This window comes from Aotus nancymaae, unplaced genomic scaffold (genome assembly GCF_030222135.1).
Source record: "Aotus nancymaae isolate 86718 unplaced genomic scaffold, 86718_ANA_hifiasm-v0.15.2.pri h1tg000007l, whole genome shotgun sequence".
Taxonomy (NCBI): Eukaryota; Metazoa; Chordata; class Mammalia; order Primates; family Aotidae; genus Aotus; species Aotus nancymaae.
This window is the reverse complement of record NW_026988418.1, coordinates 20,695,329-20,715,250: the sequence shown is the minus strand read 5'-3', so window position 1 is coordinate 20,715,250 and position 19,922 is coordinate 20,695,329. Positions and strand designations below refer to the sequence as shown.

At 38.4% G+C, this 19,922-nt stretch overlaps 1 protein-coding gene across 7 annotated transcripts in view; it reads left to right on the top strand.

Moving 5' to 3' along the window:
• The window catches only part of DAB1 (DAB adaptor protein 1), a 1,258,287-nt gene that overhangs the window by 875,777 nt on the left and 362,588 nt on the right, over positions 1 to 19,922 (top strand). The window lies entirely within an intron of this gene.

Genomic DNA, 19,922 nt, shown 5'->3' with positions numbered 1-19,922 from the left:
GAGTTGTGAAATTACAGAGGAAATTCGTTGTAAGGAATTCATCTAAGAAACGAAAAGTAGTTAATAATCTATCTTTTGAGTTTTCCTATATTTAGTCCAAATAGTTCATCTCTTTATCTTTTCACAGAAAGGTTTCAAGGGAATTGTAAACAACTTTGCTTATTACTTATTCAAAGATAGTGATGGAAGTGCTAACAGTAAAGAATAAACGATGTTGTATGTGTAGTACATGCATGTGTGTGCTTGTGTGTGTATATTTTGGGTGAGTATCTTAGTCCATTGGGGCTGCTATAACAAAATACCGTAAACTGAGTAGCTAATAAACAACTTAAGTCCAGGATCCAGGTGCTGACAGATTTGGTGTCTGGTGAGGGCCTGCTGTCTAGTTTATAGATAGTGCCTTCAAGTTGCGTCCTGCAGTGGAAGGGGCAGGGCAGCTCTCTGAGGCCTCTTTTGTAAGGGGACTAATCCCACTCACTAGGGCTCACCTCCCTAATACCATCACATTGGCAATTCAGTTTCAATATATGAACTTTAAAACATTCCAACCATAGCAGTGGGTAATCAGTTTATAATTAAACATGAAAGAAATTGGTATTTTGTAGTTGGTATCATTGGGAATGTATAGGAATAATGGCCCTAAGTAAACTGAAGCAAGTTTAGAGTTATTGAATAATAATAGTAGTAAATACTAACAATGATTTACATTTTTTGAGCACATGTTGTGTGTTAGTCTCTCGTTTAAGGACTCCATGGCTTAATCTAATTATTGTAATTGCTGTTCAAAATAGGTAGTGTTTCTTTGTTCATTTACAGATGAGAAAATTGAGGTTCAGATAGGTTAAGGACTTGCCCAAGGTAAGGATGAGAGCCAGTCTGGAATACATTCCGTTAAAGCTGATGGCAGGTATCTCATGGAACAAATTAATATACTCATGCTTTGGCATATCCTTCTTTATAATTGTTTAACTCTGAAACTTTTACCTCTTCCTTGAAGGTCTAAGGTGAAGGAATCCAAAAATTGAGTAAATGCCTATGATGGGACAAGTGTCTTAAGATATGTTATTGGTTTTTCAATACTGTCATATATGTGTTCATATATATATATATATATATATATATATATATATTTATGTATAATGATACTCTTCTGATTGTTGTATCATTACTTGTTTGTCTTCCTCTTAGACTATGAGCTGTTCATTTATTTCTGTATTGGTGATTTTTGCTGTGGTAGTAACAAGCTATCTCTGAATTTCAATAATTCTGCAGGTTGGATGCAGCTCTGTTTAGCTCTCTTCCAAAGGTCTGTTCATTTCAGAAATCCAGGCTCTGGGAACAGCCTCATCTGGGCTATGCGATTCTCATGTCAGGGGCAGAAATGCAGAAGTCTCAATTGAATGATATATGTTTACAGTTTCTGCTCAGTTTTGGCGTACGTGATGTCTGCTCATATTCCACTGGCCAAAACAAGTAACATGGCAAACTTGACAATGGAGCACAGAATATTCCCCATCTACCTTAGGTATTTGGCAGTGACATGGCAAAGGGTGCAGATGAACAATCATTTTATTGGAAGGACACAGATATTGGAACCATAATACAGCATGTTACCATCTGGTTGTTCCTAGAACTACATTTTTGTATGGGGAAACTGAAGTGTAGAGATGTTACATACATATGGGGTCATATTTATGTGATCTGAAGAGTTATCTATGTCCATGTCTGTGCTCTTTCCCATTTTCAGCTTCATCTCTTTCTGCTCTAAAACATACACTGTCATCTTGGGACATGCTGAGTTTTATGTCATTCATCCAGGCAATGAGTACATTCATGTATCTGTGACTCAGTATATAATGTTACATCTGTAATTGCATTTTCTTCTTTCAATACTTAATGCTCATTTTTTTTTTTTTCCTGAAACCTTAGGGTATTTGAAAGCATTACTTGTTTTTCCTTAGGCTAGGATGGATGCCATTTCTCAGTGTTCCGTGGTGTTCTCTGTTCCCTGACAGTGCTTATCTTTCTTCATTTTAATTGTGTGTTAAAGCGGGGGCTTCTCTCTACTCCTAACTAGACTAAGCATTTCTGGAAGGCTGCAAGAGGGGGCTGCTTTTTACCTATGGGTACTTACATAATAGGTGGCATATAAAAGGTATTGTAAATGTGCATTGAAATAATGGATAAATAAGTTTTCCTTTAGAAAAATGAGACTTGTTATTGGAGGGCCAGTGCTCATGCATTTCACAAACATGACAAGTCAGTTGGATTTAAATCATTCCAAAACAAAGAGCCTGGGAAATCTGTCCACTATTGTGACTTACATGTGTTCTGTCTGCAGATTGTTCTTTATTTAAAAAACTCAGCAATTTTTGTACAGTGTGTTTCCACAGTGATTTTTATCCCTTTATTTTATGGTATAAAATAAGCTCCAATTATTCTCTTTAATTAAGTGGTTTTATTTTATTAATTGTTTCTAACTTACAGAATTCCCTAGAGACCCTTTACATGTTTCCAAATGAAGGCAGGAAGAAAAGCGCATTAATTATACACACAAACTCCTTTTGGCGAATTAAACATGATGCACAGTGAACAGAAATGACTCGCCCTCCTGAGCTATCAATCTTGTCATTAGTGATGGCTTGTATGAGTACTATTGACATGGGCTTATCCAAATTGGATTCTGTAAAAAGTCATTTTAATTTTGCACAAATGTAAGAAGATAAAGTAGTCTGATGGGCAGTTCGTTTTAACCCCCTGTTTTGCCAGGTGACTGGAGTTTTTCTGTTTATAATACCACCTAGTATTTTTTGGAGTTTTTAAAATTTTTTTTCAAATTTTATTTAATTAAAAATTGACAGATAACATTGCATATTTTTATCAAGTACAGCATGTTGTTACGAAGTGTATACATATTGTGAAGTGGTTAAGCCTAGCTAACGAACAAATGCATTACCTTGCATACTTGGTGAGAGTGCATAATATCCACTCTGCATTTTTCAAGAATACAATTTATTGTTATTGACTATAGTCACCTTGCTGTATAGTAGATCTCTTAACATTTATTCCTCCTATCTGTTATTATGTATCATTTGACCAATACCTTCCCCTACTCCCAAGCACCCCAGCCTCTGGTAGCCACCATTCTACTCTCTACTTCTATGAGATCAACTCTTTTAGATTCCACATATGAGTGAGGGCATATAATATTTGTCTTTCTGTGCCTGGCTTATTTCACTTAACATAATGTCCTGCAGGTTGATCCATGTTGTCACAAATGACAGGATTTCATTCCTTTTTTATAGCTGAATAGTATTACATTGTGTGTATATACCATATTTTTTAAAATTCATTTATCCATTGATGGACACTTAGGTTGTTTCCATATCTTGGCTATTGTAAATGTGTTGCTATAAACATGGGTATGTGGATTTCTCTTCAACATACTGATTTTATTTCAGATTGCTGGATCATATGGTAGTTCTATTTTTAACTTTTTGAGGAACGCCCATACCATTTTCCATAATGGCTGTACTAATTTACATTTTTATAAACTGTGTATAAGGGTTCCCATTTCTCTATACCTTGCCAATAATTCCTATTTTTGTTTTTGATAGCAGACATTCTAACAGAGGTCGGGGGGATATCTCATTGTGGTTTAGATTTGTGTTTCACTGATGATCAGTGATACTGAACATTTTTTTCATATACCTGTTGGCTATGTATATATCTTCTTTTGGGAAATGTTTATTCAGTCTTTTGACAATTTGTTAGTCAGTTTTTTGTTTTTGTTATTGAGTTGTTTGATATTTTGGATATTAACCTCTCCTCAGATATATAGTTAGTAAATATGTCCTCTCATTCTGTTGAGTAGTCTCTTCACTCTCTTGATTGGTTTGTTTGCTGTATAGCAGCCGCTTTTTAGTTTGATGTAATCCCATTTGTCTATTTTAACTTTTGTTGCCTATGCTTTTGAGATCTTATCCAAAAAATTCTTGCCAAGTCAAGTGTCATGGAGTTTTTCTTATATATTTTCTTCTAGTAGTTTTGTAGTTTTGATTATTATATTTAAGTCCTTAATCTGTTTATTTTTTGTATATGGTGAGAGAAAGCTCTAATTTGATTTTTCTGCATGAGGATATCCAGTTTTCCCAACACCACTTATTGAAGAGACTATGTGTTCTTGGCTTCTTTGTTGAAAATAAGTTGGCTGTAAATGCATAGATTTATTTCTGAGCTCTCTATGTTGTTCTGTTGATCTGTGTGTCTGTTTTTATGCCAGTACCATGCTGTTTCGGTTACTATAGCTTTGAGTATATTTTGAAGTCAGGTAGTGTGATGCCTCCAGTTTTGTTCTTTTAACTCAAGATTGCTTTGGCTATTTGGGGTCTTTTATGGTTCCATAATAATTTTAGGATTTTTTTTCTGTTTCTGAGAATGTTTCCAGTAGGGGTTACATTGAGTTTATAGATTGCTTTTGATAGATTTATTCTTCCAATCCATAAACATAGGATATCTTTTCATTTATTTATTTCTTCAGTTTTTTTATCATACAAAACAATAAATGTGATACATATACATCACTGTAACAGAATGAAGACAAAAACCATGTGATCATTTCAATAGATGCACAAAAAACATCAAATTTAATCTCTCTTTATGATAAAAACTCTTAACAAATTAGGTGTAGAAGAAATGTACCTCAACACAATAAAGGCCATGTAAGAAAGACCCACAGCTAATATCATAATAAACAAGGAAAAGTTGAAAGCATTTCCCCAAGATTTGGAACAGGACAAGGATTCTCACTTTCACCGCTTATATTCGGCATACTGCTAGAACTCCCAACCACAGCAATTAGTCAAGAGAAAGAAATAAAAGGCATTTAAATTAAAAAGGAAGAAATTAAATTGTCCCTGTTTGTAAATGATGTGATCTTATATGTAGAAAACCCTAAAGACTCTACCAAAAAACTGTTAGAGCTAACAAACAATTTTAGTAGAGTTGCAGGATACAAAATAAACATATGAAAATGAATAGTGTTTTTCCATGCTGATGTGGTTCGGCTGTGTCCTCACCCAAATGTTATCTTGAATTTTAGTTCCTGTAATCTGTATGTGTTGTGGGAGAAACCTGGTGGGAGGTAATTGAAACATGAGGGTAGTTACCGCCACCCCCCGCCCCCACCCCTCCCACCGTGCAGTACTCTCATGATATTGAGTGAGTCTCATGGTTTTACAAGGGGCTTTTCCCCTTTTGGTTGGCACTTCTCTCTCCTGCCACCACGTGAGAAGGAAGTGTTTGCTTCCTCTTTCACCATGATTGTAGGTATCCTGAGGCCTTCCCAGCCATGTAGAACTGTGAATCAATTAAGCCTCTTTTCTTTATAAATTACCCACTCTCGGATATTTCTTTGTAGTAGCATGACTAATTTACATGCTAATGGTGAACTATCTGAAAAAGAAACCAAGAAAACAATCCTATTTACAATAGCCACCAGAAAAGAAAGAAAGAAAGAAAGAAGAACTAGGAAGACAGTAAAGATCTCTTCAATGAAAACTATAAATCATTGATAAAAGAAATTGAAGAAACCACTTATATTTTATAGTTCAATAGGGTTGGTAAAGCACCAGACCAGACATTATCTTGTCAAACCACAGAGCAACCCTGGGAGATAGGTGAATTTTACAGGTGAAGAAATTGAGGTTCTACAGTTAAAGGTTACGCATCAGATCATATAACCAGGAAGGGACAGAGCCTTTTGAGTTCTTGTCAGTATATTTTTTTACATTTCTCTGAGCAGGAATAGGGGTTCAGTATAAGCAAGCTCCTTTCCTGTCATTTTCAGTGGTCAAATGAGAGGAAATTCTGATGTATTTATGTTAATTCGTCAGTTCAGTAAGCAGTGTTTGGGTGCTAGGATGTATTGGTGATAAAATATAACATGTGTTGAACATGTGCTGTGTGCCAGGCACTGTTCTAATGACTTCACAGGATAAACCCAGTTAATCCATGCAGTGACCTATAGGGTAGGGTCATTATTGTTTCCAATGTATAGTTGAAGCACAAAGTGATTAACTCTTTTAAGGTCACATGGCTTAAAAGTGGCAGAGTGGCACATTGTAAGCTCTTAACCACTACCCAGTACTGCTTCTCCAATGGTGGTTTTCTTCTCTCAAGATGCATGTGGTCTATTGTTGGAGGAGGTCAATTTCCAAGCAGTATTATAAGTTGCTGTGGTAGCTGTAGGATGGTATCAGTCCCCTAAAGGAGTAAGGACACATGGCTTTAGGACCTTCATTTGGCCCCAGCTGAGCTTTGGTCCTACAAACTGCATCATTTGAAATGCACATTATATTTTCAAGATGTTTTTCTGTCTTAATGGAGCTTATTGTAATACTTGGAAAATCCTAGGGAGATTATTCATTTTCTGAACTGATGAGAGAGTATGTCAGGTTGATGGTCCAGATTCCACGAGTGAGAAGCAGTTTGTTGTGCCCCTGATATGTGCCAGATGACTAAGACCCAATTCTTGTCCTCAGGAACTTCCCAAGGAGTGGAAATAGATGCGATATCAACAAAAGCAAAAAACGAAAGTTGAAGTTTATTGAGGATTTACTATATATGTCAGTTACTATTCTAAATCCTTTATATAATTTTATTGTAATTACTTTTAAAGTAGATATTTTACCTGCATGCTACAGATCAGAGGATTGAACTCAGCATATTTAAGTCATATGTCCACTTTAAAAATGAGGGCTTTTCTTCAAATGAAATTTTGAGGTAATCGAGTTTTACTGTCTTTGAATAGACTGTAGCATTCAACAACATTCATTGACTACTATGTGCTAAATATTGCTCTAGGCGCAACAAATATAGCACTGAACAAACTCCAAATCTCTGCTTTCATGGAGCTTACATTTCAGTGGAGGCAAATAGACAGTAATAAAATTAATAAGTAAATCTGGAACTAAATTTGATACGGATGACAGAGAAGAATAAAGTAGGGAAGAGGAAAAACTAGTGAATTAAGTTGCGATTTAAAATAGCATGCTTAGAGAGGACATGTGTGTGTGTGTGTGTAAATATCATTAAATAAAAAGCTAGTCACCACCACCACTTCTGCTTAAAGCCTCATGTTTCTCTCCATTGCCTTCATAAAATTCTTATGTACAAATATTTTTATAACAGGGAGCTTATGTACCTCTTCAGACCCATTTCATATCACTTCCCAATAAAGTATACTCCGGGTCCACAGATCTGCTTACATTTCCTTGGAAATACTATGAAATACCATGATCTTTTGTCTTTGTGCTTTTGCTTGTGCTGTTTCCTGTGCTGGTGACCCACTCCCCCAATCTAGGAAGCTTTTCTAAACATTGTTCACACTCATGTCCCACCCCTAACTCCTCTGTATCCTTATAGCACTAGTGTTTATTTCGCACTGTATTAAGGTTGTCTCTGTTGGGTGACTGTCTATGAGTAGACTGTGACTTTTTCAACCTGGGAATTATTTTCTCTGTAAGTGCTTAATAAATGTGAAAGGAAGGAAGGCAGATAGATAAGTAGGTAGGTAAGAACCAAGAATGGAGGAAAAAAAAAAAAAAAGTATGCCAGGAAGGAAAATAATTTAATAAAGAAGGAAGGAAATTAGGAAGTAAAAGAAGGAAGGGAGGGAGAAAGGAAGGAAACAGGTAAGGGAAAAGGAAAAAAGAAAATAAAGAGAGAAGGGGAGAAGGAAGAAATCAGAGGTTTTTGGCCAGGATTTTATCTTAGAGACATTAATTTGGGTATCACACAGAACGCATAGTTGTTTCATCCTGGTGTGCCTCTGCCCCACTTTAGGAGATCTTCTAAAGTTTCTTTCTTTGGTTCAACAAGACACTTAGGTTTTGGTGGCCCTTAGGAATTAACTCTGCTAATCATGAAGAAGACAGGGCTGATAGAGGAATATGTTTGTACACATTTCTCTCATGGCACCCCTTTTCCCAGTGGTGTGATAAATCCTGGAAGGCCTGATGGAAAACTCTAATCACAGCTTGCAGTCCTTCAGATCCCAACCATTGACAGTCGATTCACTCCTTTTCATGCCTGCTGCTTCTCTCTACTTATGCCTATCTCTTATGCATGAGTCTATCATTAGCAGACAAAGCATGATGGACTGCTCAGGGTTCCCTTCATCCATAGAAACTGGGGAGTGCTTCCTTTTTCAGACTCTCAGTGCCCATGTGGAGCACTGTCCTGAATGAAAGAAGAAAGTAGTACAATATTGGATGTGCCTTTTTGCTGCCACTGTTTGGAAAGAGAATGATGCATTGTGGGGAATGTAAGTATATAGCATACATCCCAACCCTCCACCCTCAACCCAATAGCAACTGATGTGGAAAATGATTGATCACGATCAGTGCCCCAACTGAGTCTGGCAATTTCATTGAAGATGTCATATTCCTTTCAATTCATAATAGTAAACCATTTCCAAAATTGAATCACAAAAAGAAAAGTCAACCTACATAAAATCTTTAGTTTTTTGAAGTGATCTAAGGCCCAAAAGCATTAGGATTGATCGATTTTTATTTTGGAAGTAGGTTCAAGGCAGCTGTCAGATCTATGGGCTCTCTGGATATGATGCTAGGAATGTCAGCCAGATACTACTTTATTTTTATTTTTTAATTTGATTCTAGGACCCTGAGTCTGTATGTAATGTTTCAGTGAGCAAAATAGTTATGTTTGGCTCCAATGAAAGATTGATAGAAGCGATTTTCAGATGTGAAATCAAAACAGAGTGAAAAAATGTCACGTTTAAATAAAATGCAGTACTTGGAGGCATCATGTGGTCTCATAATAAATGAATTCATGGCACAGAGTTGACAGGTTTTGAAGGAGAATTCCTTTCAAAAATTTGAGGTGATTCATTTTTATGATTAACTGCAGTAAAAACAATTACTAGAGAATTTTTAAGTGAAGGGAAAAGAAGCTTTGAGGTGTTTATAGATAACATCCGGCTGCCTTCATTTTTATACTTCGCCTCATGTAAGCTATGAAGTTGTACGTTTGTGAAGTTTGGCTGAAGGCCCTGGGGCTCTGGGGACACTCATCCATCCCAGGCCTCATCTGCTGTTTGCAGTTTGGAAGGGGGAGGATCCGGGAGCTGTAGCAAAAGCAGTGTGGAGAAGTCCACCAGCTTCAGACTCAGACAGACCTGGGTGTGAATAACTCTGTATGACCTCAGGCAGGCTGCCTAACTTCCTGGCATCTCCCTTTTTTTTGTTGCTTAAAATTGAGACAAAATGAAATAGAATGAATGCTGAGCATCTAGCATGTGGCCTTGCAGATACTCAGCAAACAACAAAAATCAAAGCCATGGCAAGCACAAATAGTATTCATTTGACCAACACTAATAGGCATTTACTCTGTTGTCTATTGGAAGCTCTGTTCTTGATATTGTACAAAGACTTGCCATCCATCTCAAGGATCTCATAATCCAGAAAGGAGGTAGATGGACTAACAAGGAATGGAAAACCATAGGCAGAATCGGATGGAACAGCCATATCTCCTTGAGGACAGAGAGAGTATCTCAACCGTGTAATCAGGTCTAGCATGGTGTCTGGGTCATGTGGAGCACTCAGTGAATATCTGCTGAATAAATTGCGTTGAAAAGATAATGAGAGCTGGTGGAAGATGAAACAGAAAATCTCTATGCATTTAATCAGTTTTCTCTAGAGATACAGAACCAATAGGATGTGTGTATGTATGTGTATATGTATATGTGAAAAAAATATTTATTATTAGGAATTGCCTCATATGATTACAGAGGCTGGCAAGTTCAAAACCTGCAGCTTAGGCCAGCAGGCTTGAAACTCAGGAGAGCCAACAGTGAAGACAAATTCTAAAGGTGGTCTGTTGGACTGTTCTCCCTTGTTTGATTCTCTTTTGTTTGGGGATGCTGGTCTATTTGTTCTGTTCAGGCCTTCATCTGATTTGAAGAGGCTCACCGACATTATTGAGGATAATCTACCTTATTCAAAATCTACTTATTCAAATGTTAATCTCATTCAATAACACCTTCCAAACTGACACTAAAAATTAAATGTCATACTCTCTAGAAATTAATTATAAAAAGATACTTCAGGAAATGCTCCAAGTTACTAGAATGTGTGGGTTCAAATCTTACCCCTTTAGTTTCTTTCTATGTATCTTTAGAGAAATTTTTTATTTTCTGTGCCTTGGTTTGTCTGTAAAATGGAGGTGATAATAGTACCAATCTGTAGAGTGGTTGTGAAGTCAGTACGAGGAATTATAGCAAGTCTTAGAGCTGCTATTATTGGTAGCATTAGAAATATACAAGCTTTTGAAAAGCTTAGGTATATCCTCCTCAAGCCAAAATGCGTCCAACAATTAAAAAAACATACCCCTGCTATAAGTACTATCTGTCATCTACTGTGTTAACTACTTTATATGTATTTTTAAATTTAATCATTATCAGAAACATGACATTAGGTATATTCTTGTACCCATTTTCAGATGATAAACTGAGACTCAGAAGGATTAAATGATGTACTCTAAGTCATATAGTGACTCAAAAGCTTAATGGAGTCTCAATCATGATAATCTTGACTCATCTTCTGATCCATTTTCCATCTTGTCATGCTTGTGCCTTGTTGGATGGAACAAAGTCAGCCAGGTATAAGTTTTCTTCCTCCTCTGATTTGGAAATGCATCATTTACGGGGTTCACATTTAATGTTTTTCTTTCATTAAAGGTGTTATAGGTATTCGTGTTTTGCAAATAATTTTGATTATCTCTCTACTTTGCTTCATTTTCTTTGTGACTATATCTAGACCTCCTAGAAAATGACAGGTGCAAAACATGTCACATTTTACATGCTAGGTAGTTGGGTAGTTACTTCTGAGCAGGGAGAAATGACAAATAAACACGTGTAGGTGTTTTATCCAAACTCATTGTCAGGAGACTGGGCTGTTTACAACTGATTGGTCCCATGAAAGTTAATGATGGCCTTAGCTGAATTCTGCTTGTTTTCACTCACATCAGGTCTAACTTGCTCTGGAAAAATCACATGAAAGATGTGTATGTGCACATGAATGCATGCATGTGTGTGTGATGTTCACATACGCACCTATGTGTATGACCCGTTAGCCCCTTCCTTGCCTATATCTGCAACCAACTTGTTATCCCCAACCTTAATATCACCTTATAGAATTACTATACAGAATTGATTGCAGCAATTCTTAGTGGGCCTTGTGGGCTGTGCTCATTTGTGCCTCGGGAATTCTGAGTTCTTCCTGACTTGAATGTTCAACTTCCTTCCTTTGTTTGTTTGATGAACTTACATGTGTGTTTCAAAACCTGATACAGCCCTGTGAAGGTCGAAGACCTGCCTTTCCTTCATATCCCCAAATGAGTTCCATTCTTTTTGATGGCTCTTCTTGGACTTGTGCCTACTTCTGTTGTTGACCTTACAATGCTGAAATGTGGTAGAATTATTTTTGAGCAGGGAACCAGTATAGCTTAGTGTTTAAAGCTCAAGTCTTTGGAGTCTGCAAAACCTAGATTTGAGTTCCAGTTCTGTCACTTCCTAGTTTTTGAAACTTAAGTGAGTCAGCCTTTTGAACTACAGTTTTCTCAATTGTAGACTGCAGATATTAGTGCATGTCTTCATAGCATTAAGGGGATAACTGACATGAAGCAAATGGCACAGTGCCCAGCCCATGCCTAGTGTATAAGCAGTCAGTTGCTAGTGTGACTGCCTCAATGTAGCTCTCTCTTCTGTTTCATTTGAACCCTTTGAGGTCAGGGATTTTTCCTATTTATTTCTAAATTTGTAGCTCCTAACACTGGGTGCTCAGTGTATCTCGGGTAAATTCTGTGTGAGCTAGATCTATAGACTCATCTTACAAGTGCACAGGCTGTGGTTAGCAAAGTTCACTGCAGTCTTTCATTAAGCAGACATTCATTTTATCTTAGTGTCTGAGTATGTGACTTGAACGGCTACTTTTCTTTGAAGACACTTGAAGCCAGCGGTTGTGACTTTGTGTGAAGCCACCTGCAATTTGGCATTTACTTCTCTTTCATTCCCAAGCTCTTTGTCCCTTTTTAGTGCCAGTCAGAGATACGGGTATGCTTTTGATTGGGTCATCCAGTGAGGAACTTGTAATATTGCTTCTCTCCCTGAGTAGCACCCTGCAAAGTTGATCTAAATACAGAGGGAGCTCATTCTATTCAGCTCCCAGGGCCAAGTGGGAGCAGCATGTGCTTTTCCTGATCTCCTATTACTAAACGTTTACCATGAACAAACAAGCATTAGCATGTGGTTTGTTATTACACAGCTTTGAACTTACTAGGGTGGCCAATTCTTGTTGGTAGATGATAGTGGTAAGTAAAGAAGTAGTAGAGATGGAATCAAACAGGTATGTGTTCAAATCCTAGCTACACCACTTAAAAGCTGGTGGGATCTAAGGCCAATACTTCAAATCCTTTGTATCTCGTCCTCATTAAAAAAAAAAGAACAAAAAATGAGGATAAAAATCTTGTCTATATTATAAATCACTTGAAGATTAAATGACTTGATACATATTTAACTTCTCACAGAGCTCAGCATGTGGTACATTCTCTATTAAAGAGAGTTGATCAGGGCAACTTTTCAGGATGATGTGCCAGCATGGGCAGTAGGAAGAACCCTGGGCTCTTGGCAATGTGGCCATTTGAGAAATCAAATCTATTTATAAATATCTGTGCCAATTGCAATAGTTTACTACTATAGAGATGAAGTGGTTCATCCTTCTTATTTCCTGCCCATGAATAAATGTGTCTATGTCAGGATGGCCACTTGATGGTGAGATTCTGCAGGCATAATTATTGAGGTAAAGAGGAGGCTACAATCAGTGTTTTAGTCACATTAAAAATATATTCTTTTGTAGCTATCCTTGGACAAAGTGCAGATGAGTATAATTAGTTTCTGTCTAGATCTTTATTTTGATTTTTCCTGCTAGGAGGGGAAGTCCTCACTGTCATGTATACCTAATGCAAAATCCCTCCACAGATAACTGGAATAATGCATGCTGCTTTTTCCTTGAAGGTGCCTACATGGTAGACTATATGTTAATCATCAGTCCTGAAAGGTGTCATTCAATAGTTTGTGCATTCATAGAAAAGAGATTATTTTCAAACATTTAAAAACCCTGATGACCTTTTTCAGAGAGCTTCCTTTTTTACCTTTTCTTCCTTCCTTCACCTTTTCTTCCTTCCTTCTTGCCCATATGGAGAAAAGGTACTACAGCTTTCCATGTTTTCAAAATACGGCTTCAAGTCTGGTGGAGAAAACTTACTGTCTGAAAATTAAAGGCTAACTATGATGCTCAGTCAGTGTAGATACTAATGAGCCTGGTCCACAGAGCCCTGCCACACACACACCAAAAATTTCTTACCCAGAATGTAGTGGGCATTTTACAAAAGCAGGGTTAAAGAGAAGTGCTTAGAAAAATCACTACTGATGCCTGATGGTTTCAGATGGAAAAAATATTCTAATTCGAGCATGAAGGAGAGATGAAAGAGAAAAAACAATGAAACCAAAGGGGGCTGTGTTGAAGGACTCAGGGTCACGGATGAGTTACTACAAACAGGATGAAGAAAGTCCCCCCTTTTTAGAATGGCAGGAGCTATTGGGATTGCTTGCCTAGAACTTACTTTCAGTGAGGGAAATGAAGGTTCAGTGGCCTTTAGAATGAGATGTGGAAGGTTTTTTGTTCCACTGCCAGGTGGGAAGGAAATGGGCTTGAATTTTATGTTGGTTCTTACTGCCTTCCCTATAGATGGCTGGACCCACCTCTTACTTCTGTGAGAGGAGCACAGTGTCTGGGCAGAGTTAAAGGCTAGGTCAAGGGCATGTATGGCTTCTTTCTTGGAGAACTTTGGAGTCTTACTGGAGAAATAAAAGAACCAAAACCACCTGTAGAGGGCTAGCCAAGAGAGGCATTTCCAGTGGAGCTAAGTGACATGGCTCAGATTTTGTGTAGTTGGTTAGAGTCAGGCAGAAGGTAGTTGGCTGCAGGTTAGATACTGAGAAAGTCATGAAGGTACTTGTGGAGGGCAGAAGAGGTGTTCTAGTTGGCTTCATTAAAGGAAAATTGGTTTTCATTCCTGACTCTGGCAAGAGGAGTGAAGTGGGGAGAGTTATTGTACAGATGATATATAAATAACTGTGCCTCAGTTATTTCATCTGTACAGTGGGGATGATAAAATGTATTGGGTGTTTTAGAGATTAAATTAAACACAGCATCTGGTAATGGGCCTGATACTAATACTAGTTTCTGCTTTTCAGCTACCTTATGAATATTTTACAACCATTTATTTATTACACAGCTCAAGGATCACCTTTAACATGAAGACTTCCCTTTTTCCTTCTAAACTCTGATAAAGCCACCCTCTTTCCTTCGTCCCTCCCTCTATCCTGTTCATGGCTCTGTTTTAGCCCCTGCGAAAATCTACTGGACTTGCTTTATCTTCCTTCCTTCTTACCCATTACAGTGATCTCTCTCCTACAGCAGATAGTGAGCTTTTAGGGGCAGGGACAAGTCTTTGATCTTCTGTGGATTCCTGTCTCTCAGCAACTTGCCTGGTGTATAGGAAACACTTGGCAAGTTTTGAATACAATTTGTTTCCTTCAAGCTCGTGCTGATATGTTATTCGAGGTAAATTTATATTCCTGTGCTGCTCACATACCCTTGTTGATAGTTCCAAGTCATGGTGATCAAAGAGCCAAATATTCATCTAGAAAGGAACCTGGAAAGTTTCAAATTTAATTCATTTACTCGAGGTTAGATTGAAAGTAAAGGAGTTTTCTTACAGTTTTAGAGGGGATGGAACCCCAAAGCTCACCCCTGAACAGCAGTGTAGTAACCCCCTAATCTTACATGACATCCCTTGCTTACTTGCACTTGCTCCTTTTAGCAGTAACTTAGCCACAGTACTATTGGAAAGACAAATCTGCTGCTTTAAAAAAATCCTGAAATACAGCCTAAAACCAAATTAGAATAGGCCTTTGGATTAGCTATGCCATTTTAGTCTTTCATTAGTGCTGATAATTAGCAGAATTTAGGATGGGCATTTAAATTATGGCTCAGACAACAAAACATCTCTAGGAATGAAATTACCATTCAACTTACATTTTCAATGAGATCTTGAAATCACTTAAATATAAACGAGGCTGAAGAATGCTTTGATGCTGGGGGCTCTGAACTCTGGAACCAAAGTGGATCATTGGAATAATGATAAAAGTCACAGTTGTGCTGACCATTATCTCATACATTTGTGCAGCAAATTAGAGTTTACAGAGCTCTTTTATATCAATAGAATCTTAGCAAATTAGAATGGGAAGGGATCACAGAAATCATGTAATAAAACCCCTTAATGTTATGGGTGGGAAAAATGGAATATTTCACTGCTGGTCACAGAAGGCTGACTTTGCAAGGTAGGCAGGGCAAGCATTATTATTCTTACTGCATCAAGTGAGGAAGCTGAAGATTCCAGATGAGAAATGTTTGGGCCATATTGATACAGTCCTTCCCCAAATGAGGCACTGTCCTGCTGACCCCAGATCCTCTCCTGGTTTGTATAAGCGTATTTGTTGACAGCTTCACCTACCTAGAATTGAATTAAGCACTCCCTTCCTGCCTTTGCCTAATCACTCTCCTTCCTCTGCTTGATGTCATAGCTGTTATGACCACCTAACATTATAAAAGGTATGTTTTGATTTATTTGTTGGTTTTCTCCACCAGTATGTAAGCTTCATGGATTTCGCCTATTTTGTTCACAACTGGAATCCGAGCACACGGAACACTGTCTAGCTTACCATAGGTACTCAGTAAATGCTTGTTAAATGGTGGAATGAATAACTGAATGAGGTAGATAGTAGATTCAGATAGTCTGGAGTAATGAGACTTAAAAAGAGCCTCGGTCTATCTTGAAAACGTGACATATGGGTCTGAAAATTGGTCAGTTCATGTACACTACTATAACCTCAGTTTTTTTTTTTTTCAAGTCAGAGTTGTGCTCTTTGTTGCCGAGGCTGGAATGTGATGGAGCGATCTTGGCTCACTGGCAACCTTCGCCTCCCGGTTCTTGTGATTCTCCTGCCCCAGCCTCCTGAGTAGCTGGGATTACAGGCATATGCCACCATGCTAGGCTAATTTTGTATTTTTAGTAGAGACGGGGTTTATGCATGCTGGTCAGGCTGGTCTTGAACGCCCGAACTCAGGTAATCTGCCCACCTCGGCCTCCCAAAGTGCTAGGATTACAGGCATGAGCCATCGTGCCTGGCCAACCTCAGCTTTTAATGAATTCATTTATTGAACCAATGTTTCAGAGGACTTTCTGTACCCTAGACTCTTACAGCTTCTAGAGAACAGCAGCAACAAAACAGCCTAGAATTCTCTGTCAAAGGAGAGCTTCCGTTTTGGGTATATTGAAATGGCAATAAATAAAGGAAGTAAAGGAAATTTATAAACAAATTTATAAGTTTGCATCTCTGTGTGTATTATAACAAAGTGAAATGTCAGTAGAAGAGCAAAGATAAGAATTGGGGCTCCATTTTACAGCAGGTGGCCAGGGAGTTCTCCCTTAGAACTGTCATTTCACTATTTAATGAATGGAAGAATACTTAGTCATCAAGTTTGTTGAAAGAATAAATGCTTAAAAATACTGCTTTCACATCAAAATCTCTGTGAGGAACCTTCAGGTAAAATGTGTAGAAGGCTTGTAAGCTCTGACCTATGAAGTCAAGTTGAAGATGAAATATTAACCGCCATGTAGGATCCTCCTCCATCTTCTCCCTCCTCAGCCCTTTTTCTTCTGAAATTAGTAAGAACTGCCACACTGGAGCTGATTGCAGTGAAGCTGAGATTCAGACATTACTCAGCCCAGTTAAGCCGTTTTGTAGCGTAGTGAAAGAGCACACCGCTGCCACTGAATAGCTTTACGTTCCAATCTCACATCTCACTCACCTCTTCCATTTTCTAGCTCTCTGACCTTGGACTGGTTTTTTCTCTCAGTCTCAGGGTTTTCATTTCATAAATGATGTTGATACTATCCACATTAGCCATGTTTCTAAACTGACTACCAATTCCTGATGCACAATAGTAACTTGACACCTGTTAATCCCTTCTCCTGTTTTATATGTGTTGTGTATTTAAATTGCCCTTGATATTGAGAGACTAGAGTACAATGCAAGTGTGAAAAAGAAGCAATCCAGAGTTCCGTGCGTGCGTGAGTTGCATAGGCACCAGCAGTAATTGCACGGCCGTGAAACATGATAACCATCACAGCTCATAAATGATAGTACATTTTAATCAAATTTTAGATGTTATGAAGGCTCCAAGTAATTACAGTTATTTTTGCCTTAAAATTGAACTGCCGTTATTAAAATGCTTTTATTAAATCTTTTTTTCCTTTGGTAGTTATGAAAGGTTGTAGAATTTCCGAGTCAAATAACTGAGCGCTAGACGTCACATAGATTAAAGCTCTTATGATTTCGGTGTAGGAAGGGGCCCAGACTCACTGCTAATGCTGCAGCCTGGAGAAGAAGCCGTGGCTTTTCAATCATCCTTGTTGGTTCTGACTTATTTCTCATCACCTTTACTCTGATATGTGCCTCATTTTCCCTTTATAGACCACCCTCCTGTCTGTTTTCTCTAAGGCAGTTATTATTTTCATTTCCCAGATGAGACGATTCAGGATCAAATATGTTATTAGTTCATCCAAAACCGTTTACCTGTGGTGTGCTATTTGCTAGGCGCTGTGCCGGGAGAGCAAACGATCAGTGCGGGCTCACCTGGCCTGTAGGAAAGGGCAGATCCAGCACAGGGGGCAGGTCCCCAAGTCCAGTACCGTGTTCCCTCCGTTAGAATCTGCTGAAACATCAGGCAAGACTTATGCCCCACTTCAGAGTCCAAACTGGATTGTTACACATCCTATTATTAATAATAATAATTACAATCATCCTGAAGATTGGGCTCTGAGATAACACAGATGGGCCAGGAGCATCGAGGTAAACAAGACTGTCTGGGTCTCTGTCCTCGGAGAATGCTTATCCTATCTGGGTAGCACATGACAGGCATAATAACAGTAGCAATGTTGACTGGCTTCTGGAGGCAGCAGGCCAAGGTGTTCTATGCATGCTTTGAATTCCTCCCAAAGCTTTACTGTAGTGTTACCCCCATTTTACAGGTGACAGAATGAGGACTTCTGTGGCTTAGGTAACTCACTCCAGGTCATGAAGCTTGCAGCTGGGAATCAAGCCCACGTCTGTGTGCCCCAAAGTCTGTGATCCCAATGAAGCACAGTGTTCCTGGGAGAAAACTCCATCTTAACAGAATTACACATGAGCACAGATATATCAGTGCACAATAGCGTCATGAGCTGCGTATACTTCTTATGCTTGTTTTTGCCGAAACCTCTATAACCTTTCCCTCGATTCATCAGGGTGACTGTGGGAACCTTTTCATTTGGGAGGCTGCTGGGAGTCTCAGCTAGCACCATTTGAACTAATTGTGTACAATTTAGCATTCCCCAAGCACTGACAGTCCTCATTCAAACCAAGTGTGAAAGTTTTTAAATTAGCTTTCACAGTTTGATTCACAAGCAGCAAATGCAAAACGGCACAGGATTAATTTTTCCAAGCACTACCGCAATGGCATAGCTGAAGGCTATCTTAGCTTATTTTCTGTAACAGTAAGAGAAAGAGCCAGGCAGAGAGAGTGTTCTTAGGAGAATGATGTTCTAGAAGAGATTTCAGTGCTCTGGTTACAAAAAGAATCAGATGTGCAAATTACAAAGTAACAGCATGGAACAGCGTATGCAAAGAGCAGAGACTTCGGAATCTGATGGTCTTGAGTTTGTAACTTGGTTCTGCCATTAACTGGTTGTGTGCATGGGGACAGGTTCATTCTCTTTCTTGAGCCTCAGTTTGCCTTCCTATAAAATGGGGATAATATTTTCAAATGTCTGAAAGGTTTCTGGTGAGTATAAAATTATATACTCTATGCAATGTGCTTACATGGTGGCTGGCACATCAAGGGATCTCAGTCAGTCAGAGCACTTACTAGTATCATCATCCTTGAACTGATTTCCTGCAAATAATATTCACTGTATTAGATAGGGAGTTGTTGCTTATTGCTTTTGTTTATTTGTTTTGTTCCTTAGCAAGCATTTATTGAGCATCCACTATTTGCAAAGTGCTATGCTCTTGGCAAATGCACTGGGGGTAAAGAAATAACAAACTGTGACCCCTTCCATTAAGAAACTCTCAGCACAGAGGCACACACATAAAAAATTCTTATAATACAGCATAGTAGCTTCAGGGAGCAGAGTGTACAGAGAAGGAACTTTTGAGCTGACTTAGAGGGAATGGTAATAGAAGATTTTGGGGAGAAGAGACTCAAAGGATACATAGGAATTAGTCAGGTGAGAAGGGTTGGAAGTAAGTTACAGGCAGAGGAAATAGCCTCCCACAAAGGCAAAAAGGTGAGAAGGAACAAGGTTCATTTAGGACTTCTGATATAAGCCAGTAACTTAACCCTGCCTCAATTTCCTCCATTGGCATAATAGATAGGTACTGTTATTATCTCTATTACTACTATTAGTACCTATCTGAAAGGGCTGTGTTCAGGATGAAATGTGGTAAGTCATGGAACACACTTAGGATAATGCCTGGCACATGGTACCAGACAATGTTGGCAATTAACATTACCTAATGTTGAACAGTGTTTGACAGATGGCATCACCTAGGACTTCTTGGGACTTTCACTTTGCAGCGTGCTATCTATAGCATCAAAAAGAGTTTCTTAACATAGCATTCCCTGAACCTGTCTGACCATTAGATGAGTGGAGAATACTTCTTTTTAATGAACTGT